The sequence below is a fragment of the Meles meles genome, chromosome 13 (assembly GCF_922984935.1).
Source record: "Meles meles chromosome 13, mMelMel3.1 paternal haplotype, whole genome shotgun sequence".
Taxonomy (NCBI): Eukaryota; Metazoa; Chordata; class Mammalia; order Carnivora; family Mustelidae; genus Meles; species Meles meles.
Window position 1 is genome coordinate 11598430 of NC_060078.1, and position 7001 is coordinate 11605430.

The 7001-nt window shown below is 45.3% G+C and overlaps 1 pseudogene; it reads right to left on the reverse strand.

The window, feature by feature from the left end:
• Positions 1-1405: 1405 nt before the first annotated feature.
• Positions 1406-1583, reverse strand: LOC123955809 (annotated as a pseudogene).
• Positions 1584-7001: the final 5418 nt, after the last annotated feature.

A 7001-nucleotide genomic window follows, 5' to 3' on the forward strand; every position in this document is an offset into this window, starting at 1 on the left:
GACGATCGTGTCAATGATGATTAATCATTTATGAATTTTATCTTTAGAGCCAACTTACCGTGAGAAAAATATGGCAGGAGGGAACGTCACGATAACATCATAAGGACACACACCTACACAGAATCCAAGATCTATCCTTTGTACATTTGTACTCCTGACCTATTGGAAACAGACACCCTCACAAGGAAGAGGACCCATTTGAGAGCCTACAAGATCGAGACTCTCCCCTCTGAAGATCTCCCCTCCCCCACCATCATGTACATGGCTAGGTCAGGCTCCTGCAGCCATCTTATACTATATGATCCCCTTATTGTGGCCATAGCTTTCTGCACCTGGGTCGGACATCACTTTCACAGAGGAATACATAGACCCTCACACAGGAATTTACGATATGTAGAGCAAGGGGGTCGAGATGACCATGTTGGGCAACCATCTTGTGCCATGTGAATGGAGACGCATGGAAGCTGGTCTACAGAACAAAGGAAGGATGAGCAGGTTTTCAGAGAGGAGAGATGAGACGCACACCTCCCTGGAAAGAGAGTGAGGGGAAGGAGAGCAAAGAGAGCTGTTGGCTGCTTTGGATCCTGAGGGGATCTATAGGCCAGGTTCCAGGTGTTAAGCCTGCTATCGTTCCTGCCTTTGCATTTCATGACTTTCCATTAAATGTCTCTTATTGGCTGTTGAGATGCCACTGTGGTTCTTGTATGCAAAGAGAACATGGTTAAAACACAAGGGTTCTAGGGCGCCTGGGTGGCTCAGTCGGTTAAGTGTCTGGCTTCAGCTCAGGTCATGATCCCAGGGTCCTGGAATCGAGCCCCACATCAGGCTCGCTGCTTAGTGGGGAGCCTGCTTCTCCCTCTCCTCCCTGCTCGTGCTCTCTCTTGCTTTCTCTGTCTCTCTCTCTTTCAAACAAATCTTAAAAAAACCCAACAACTAATAAAACAAAACCACAAGTGTTCTGTGATACCTTTCTACCTTTAGGTGGAAGGAGGAAATCCCCTTGATGCCAACCAGTCTAGGAGTTACTAGTGGTTGTCACCACCGGACATCAAATAAACATATCTTAAGTGGTGGCCACAGGCTATGTGGGTGTGACCACACAACGTGTAGCTTTTTTCAGCTGGCTTCTTTCAAGTAGAATAACATGTCCAAGGTTCATCTGTGTTGTAGCACCGATCAGTACCTATTCCTTTTTATTGTCAAGTAATATTTCATTGCCTGGAATATACTACATTTTGTTTATCCACTTACCAGTTAGTGGAGACTTGTACCGGCTCCCCCTTTTGGCTGTTGTTGTGAATAATGCTGCTATAAACATTGATGCAGATTTTTTCAGGGGGACATATTTTCTCATTTCTCTTGGGTATAACCGGGAATGGGATCAATGGGCCATACAGTAACACTTGAATTATTGAGAAATCGCCATACTGTTCTAAAATACTATTTCTCATTCCCACCAGAAATGCATGGGTGTTCCAATTTCTTCACATCCTCCCATTATCTGTTGTTTTCATTTCTAAAAAATTATAGCCATTATTGTGGGTGTACTACACTTGATCTTAGCCAAAAGGCCGAGAAGCGATTTTTTATTGTGGGTGTAAAGTGGTCTTTTACTGTGGTTTGATTTGTATTTCCTTAATGACTAAAGATGTCAAGCATTTGCTCATGTGCTTACTGGTCATTTATATATCTTCTTTGAAGAAATGCCTATTTAAGTCCTTTGGCTACGGAATGGAAAGAAATCAGAGAGGGAGACAGATCATGAGAGACTCTGGACTCTGGGAAACAAACTGAGGGTTACAGAAGGGAATGGGGGGGAGTACGGTAACCAGGTTATGGGTACTAAGGGGGCCATGTGTGGTGATAAGCCCAGAGTATTATACACAACTAATGAATTGTTGAACACTACATCAAAAACTAGTGACGTACTATATGTTGGCTAACTGAACATAATAATAAAAAATTTTAAAAAATGAATTAAGATTTTCCAGTGGAAAAAAATAATAAAATGTTTTTGTTCAAAAAAAAAAAAAAAAAAACCAAAGCCAAAACCAAAATAAAGTCCTTTGCCATTTTATTTGTGGTCTTTGTTATTGAGTTGTAAGAGTTCTTTATATATTCTGGACACTAGGCCCTTAACCAGATATGTGATATACAAATATTTAAGCATATTTAAGATGGTTGACTTAAAATTTGTATTGGGATGTCTGGATGGCTCAGTCAGTTAAGCATCTGACTCTTGGTTTATCTCAGGGTCGTGAGATCAAGCCCCATACAGGGATCCGTGCTCAGCTTGGAGTCTGCTTGGGATTCTCTCTCTCTCTCTCCCTCTGTGCTCCACACCCTACTCACTCTCTCTCTCTCTCAAATAAATAAGTAAATCTTTAAAAAATAAGCAAAGTCTCTGTCTCCTCAGTCCACAGAGTGTGTTACCTTAGGAAGAGCATCGTTTCGTTGCTTTCGCTGCCTGTGAATGAGCCACGCTTGATTGTTTCTTTGCCTGGCTCAGAATTTTTGTGAAAAGCAGCCATTTCGCTTATTATAGCGTGACAGCTCCATCAGTGAGCCTCCCTGTCCTCCCCAGGTCGTGTTGTTCCTGCTGACTGTCGTTGTTGAGTTTGTTTCGTGGTTCTTCCAAAGCCCGAAATGCCTAGAAGTAGACAAACACCCACTGGAGCAGACCCCGCGAGGACGCCCCGTGAGCCTCGAGCCTACAACTCTGCCTTTGCCTTCGTTTCCTGCTCGCCCGGAGCCTGAAGGTCAGTCAGAGGTGAACGCTTAGGGCCTCCTCCCAAGCTTCTTGAGCACACACACAGCCCTGGGCTGCTTCTGCATGACCTTTAGGTTTCCGGGAAAATTTCAGAACTTTTCAGAGCCTTTATTCCCCAGAGCATCTTTCTTTTCTGACCGTTCCTAATTCTGGTGAGTTGACGTCCACGCTTTTGGTTAGTCCATGGCTTGTTGGACTTGCTGAGCATCAGTGACAGATACATGTACCTTAAACGTGAGCGACAAATCCCACCTCTCACCCCAGGACCATTGGCTCAGCGCTGCCATGAGCTCCGAGTTAGGCTAGATAAAGGCCAGTTTGTGGGGCCCGTCCTCAAGGCTGGCCGAAACAAAACAACCATGAACTTTGTGGGTGAAGTCCATTCTTTGTCTGGACCTGGATTCCCTGTACCGGGGACCTGGGTTGTTCCTTCCAGGGTCACTGCCATGCTCGGGGGTGGGTGTTGGCACTAAGGTCAGTTAAAATGACATAAATTCTCTGTTCTCCCCTCTATCGCTCTTCTTCCTTCCGTTTGTTCTATTAATTACTGAAAATGGGTTTTGAAATCTCTGCTTATAGTTGCAGGCGTCTCTCTTCTCTTGCTTCTATCAGGTTTTGCCTCGTGTATTTTGAACCCTGCTGCATGAGGTATAGTATAGAAACGTCTAGGATTATTACGCGCTCCTAATTTATGGACAACCTACTCTGAGGCAAACATTCTCCTACTTGCTTTCTCTACGTAACCTCCTTCCCTTGTTAAAAGCATGTCAGAGGGTACCTGGGTAGCTCAGGTGGTTTTTAAAAAAAAAGGTGTGCAGTCGCCACAATCTCAATTTTAGGCAGGAAAGGAAAATCAACATAACGAAGTTTTACACAGCAGGAGAAAAACCCAAGCACTTAGATGTCCGAGTCCTTGGTTTTCACGAGCGTGTTCTTTTCGGTGTGGAGTGGCGATTCCGACTCTGGGCCAGGCCAGGGGAAGGGACCGTAACCTCCCTTGGAAATCTGGCTTTTTGTTTGCAGTTGAACTGGTTCCAGGTTTGGCACATCACCCGCACCTCTCATCGAGAGGAGAAAACAACACACGTTTCCTGGCAAAATAGAATGAAGGTTGGAGCCAACCTTTGGATTCCACGTTTCTGTTCTTCTCTTCTCGTAATGTCCACATGGCCTGGGAGAGCTGAGCTCTGTCTTCTTGTCCCTGGGTTGCACAAAAGCAGTCCCAAGGTGGCTGATGGCAAAAGGAGGCATCTTAAATAGCTCTGTTGGTGAGTTCCTAAAACCCGCTGCCAAAGCAGCTCAGGGGCTAACCCTACTTTGCTCACGGAGCCTCCTCCAAAATGCCCCCCCACCCCCCACCCCCGCCCCAGCCCATTTGTTTCTTGCTGAATCCCTCAGAGACAGAGCGTTGACCTTTTAGTCAAAAAAAGCAGGGATTTGAAGTTTTGTCTTTTCACTTCCTGACTTGGTGACTTTGGGAAAGTGACTTACATGATCTATAAAGCGGATCTACTCATGGTGCCTACAAAAAAAAAAAAAAAAGCTATTTTTATAGCAATATGTCAAACGCTACTTAAATACCGGGTGCTATTATTATAGTTATCTCTCCTTATAAACGGAGGGTGCCTGTTTCCTTCAGTGTTTGCTTGGCAGTCGGAGACAATACTGAGAATTGTCATTTCTGAGTCCCTTCCATGGGACAGGCGCTTTTATCTACATGGTCCTCATTTAACCCATCAACCTTGTAGGATCCTTTTCATTGTCACTTTTTTACAGAGGAAATCAAGACTCACAGTGGTTACATGACTCATCCATAATCATGCCCAGAGTGAGGGGCACCTGGGTGGCTCTATCAGTTGGGCATCTGCCTTTAGCTCAGGTCATGATCCTGGAATCAAGCCCTGAGTTGGGCTCCCTGCTCATCAGGGAGCCTGCTTCTCCTCCCTCTGCTGTTGCTCCTGCTTGTGCCCGGTCTCTCTCTCTCTCTGTCAAATGAATAAATAAAATCTCAAAAAAAAAAAATAGTGCCCAGAGTGTATACAGGAACCAGGATACAAAGTCAATTTTAAGCAAAGCCTCTTTCTTCCTCACATCTCCCCTCTACTCCATCCCTGAAATGATGGAAAGGCTCTTCTGAGCCTGCTCCGCACAACCATGCAGGCTATACACTGAAGAGCTCCAAAGAGTGTCATTTTCATCAGCATCAATTTGAACGGCACCCCCTGGATGTGTGCAGTGCACAACCTGCAGACACGTACGAGGAGACTCAGGAGCAGTTAATGGGTTTTGTTAGAGCAGAGAAGATTTGCTGCTACCATATCTTCAACCCTGCATTCATTCTTGTCATTGTTCTTGGAGGTACTTTCCACACTTTCAAAATTCTGAGTAAATGACCTGAAGGGGCCTGACCATAGTACATCTTAGGGTGTGGTGTGGTTTTCTCAATCTGATGGTGAAGGACGTACCTGTGTTTGTATTATTCTTTGGGTATTTACCTATCACGTGTGCCTACATGCCTGCCACCATCTAGGGACTGTGAAAGAACGACCTCGCTGCATGGGACAGTCTAATGTCAGCACACAGGCAAACATGGCTTATCTTCTTGGAGCTCACCTTTGAAGATTTCTTCCATGTCCTTGTGTGTACGTAAGCCACTCCCGAGTCTTAGAGGCAGTCTTCTGTGAAATATACTCCCTCCTGTCTCATTTCCAGAAAACGCAGCTCAGCGCCGCTCTGTGCCTTTGGCTGTGGGAAGTGCCTTTATTCAGGCAGGAGAGGAAATGTGAGTTTAGGCATCAGATAGAGGACGTGAGCAGTTTTCACTTGGGCGTGTTTCCTTTTTCTCCAGCCGCACTTCCTAGATGCCCTGGTTTACCGAGGTCTTTTCCTAGCAGTCAAGCTCTAATAATGCTGTTACTAACTTTCAGGGGATCTGAGCAAGGTCTGCGGTCTGGGCTAGGCACATTTAGTGGTTTTATTTAATGATCTCAGGAACAGTAACAAGATGATTATTGTACTCTCCTCACATGTATTTGGGTTGTAGAGAGTGTCTTCGCAGTTGGGAGCTTGGATCTGTATTACAACCTTGTGAAGTTGGATGGACAGATAGTTCTATGTCTTGCAAAAGACAGATCTGGAATACGAGGCTGGCAATGTCCAACACGATGTCCTAGTGCACAAAGCAGACGAGAGTCTGGGCCTTGTTTGAGCTTTCCCTTCCAGGATTCCCATAGTGACCGCTGCATCCATTTGGAGGTCATGGAGACTGAAATCCTTTGCTTTTTTCAACTCCTAAGTGTAAAGATTCCCTATGGCAATGTGGAGAACACTTAAAGCCTCTCTAAATTATCACAGAGATTTTGGCTAAGTCCAGAGAGAATTCTGGCAGGATAAATCCATGTCTCTGTAAACTGCCTCATCCAGAAATAGCCCTTTCTGTAATTCTCTACCCCATTTGCCTCATCTACAAGAGGCGACGTAAATAGTAGGGGCAGAACTCCAACTGTTGTCTGTTAAGAATTACATCAACAAAACTACCCCAAGACCAAGCAGGTATTCATAACCCGCTATGACCTACGGAGCATTGCGAGGTGGAGCACAAACAGGGCTGGCTAGATTATTATTATTTTTTAAGATTTTATTGATTTGCTTGGCAGAGAGAGAGAGCGAGCGCACAAGCAGGGGGAGGAGCAGGAGGAGGGAGAGGGAGAAGAAGGCTCCTCGCTGAGCAGAGAGCCTGATGCAGGGTTCGATCCCAGGACTCTGGGATCACAACCTGAGCCCAAGGCAGACACCCAACCAATGGAGCCACCCAGGTGCCCCACTCCGCCAGATTATGATGCTCTACTGTTTCTCAGGGACTTGGAAATCACTTCATCCCCTCAGAAAACTGCTTTCCACCTCCACATGCGTCCCTCTCCTACTTTTGTCTTAAAATGTGGTCTTCAGGGGGGCTCGAGTCTTTTGCCTCTAAATGTGTATGTTGATAGAACCATACGCGTTAACGCCCATCATGAACAGATGACAAAGAGGGATGTCTTGTTCTCTTTCAACCTCTCAGTTGTTGTGAACAATCAGATGCACTTGAAGTAGGCTGCGCTTGATGGGGAAGGTAAATATTATCGTTGAAAGCGGATCCGTCTTTTATTTTTTTATTTTTTTAAAGATTTTATTTATTTATTTGACAGAGAGAGAGATCACAGGTAGGCAGAGAGGTAGGCAGAGAGAGAGG